This window comes from Odocoileus virginianus, chromosome 34, assembly GCF_023699985.2.
Source record: "Odocoileus virginianus isolate 20LAN1187 ecotype Illinois chromosome 34, Ovbor_1.2, whole genome shotgun sequence".
Lineage (NCBI taxonomy): Eukaryota > Metazoa > Chordata > Mammalia > Artiodactyla > Cervidae > Odocoileus > Odocoileus virginianus.
Window position 1 is genome coordinate 2196526 of NC_069707.1, and position 1445 is coordinate 2197970.

The window sequence follows — 1445 nt, forward strand, 5'->3', positions numbered from 1 at the left end:
CCGGCGCCGGCGCGCAGCCCGCCGTCACGCCGGGGCGGGGCCTCGGGCACCGCGGGGTGGGCGGGGCCTCGGGCACCGCGGGGTGGGCGGGGCCTCGGGCGCCCTGAGGTGGGCTGTGCGTCGCGGTCCCCAGAGGCCGGAGGCTTGGGGGGCCACCGGTGGAAAGTGGTGTTCAGCCGGGAGGCAGGAGGAGATGGCGGCGTTTGGAAGGAGTCAGGTGCACGCCTGAGGGTCGCTGCTGTGGAAGAAGGGCTGAAGTCCTGGGTCCCCCAGTGGCTTCCCAAGGTGCGGCCGAAGTGTGTGTGCAGGACAGGTGTGTGTGCACGCTCCCTGGGAGCGCACACCTCCCCGCGCCTTGCACTGGAGGGTGTGTGGACGTGCAAGCGCTGCGCTGCGGTGCTTTCCACCCTGCGTGTTCGCACAGCTGCGCTGTCACGTGTGGAGGAAGGTGATCCCAAACCACTAGCAGTTCAAGGGGAAAGCTGTAGATTCTAGAATCCCCGGACTCCCGCTCGGCGGGTCTGCAGCCCGTCCTCAGAGTCGGTTTTCCCCAGGAGCCTGAGGGCTGCAACGCTCTGGTCTGCAGGTGACCCTCTGAGATACAAATGAGTGAGAAAGGAAAAGGCACGGTTTCCTGGCAGGTCTGTTCAAACTGACATGTGCCTTTCCAGAAAGCCTTTTACATGTGGGTATGTTACATATACATAGTTCTTTTTTCACTTCCCTAATTTGGATGCTATGCTTACTACCTTTTAATTTACTAACTTCACTTAATAAATCCTGATCATTTTTTTGACGGGTACATAAACATTCTGCCTCTCTTTTTAGCTCCTATGTAGTATTCTCCTTAAGGATGTTCACAGCTATTCTTTGTAATTAGGCTCTGATTTATTTGCATTTGTTTTGTCTGTTATGAAAGTTACTCATACCAGTGGTTGAAAATCAAAAGAAAGGGGCAAATGCTAAAAGTATCTACATCCTCCCTACTCACCTAGGCCTCACCTGTTACCATACCCTACTGAAAGTGAAAGTCACTTGGTGCTATCTGACTCTTTGTGACCCCATGGACTATACAGTCCATGGAGTTCTCCAGGCCAGAATACTGGAGTGGGTAGGCTTTCCCTTCTCCAGTGAATCTTCCCAACCCAGGGATCGAGCCAAGGTCTCCCCCAGCTATTAATTTTGTTTTTAGTTTTTTTTTTTTAGTTCTTCTGGTTCTTTTCAACTCTAAATACCCTGACCCATCAACCATAAAAAAACTTTTCAAAGAATAAAAATTCATCTTTTCTTTCAACTACTAATTTTAAAAATTACATACTTTTACTAATAGTGGAAGATTTTGTAAGTTTTAAGTTATTTACCTAAGTCATTATTTATAAATTTACATATTACCTATTGGCTCCCTGCAAAGGTAGATGAGGAAGTTAGTGTATCTATACTCTTTT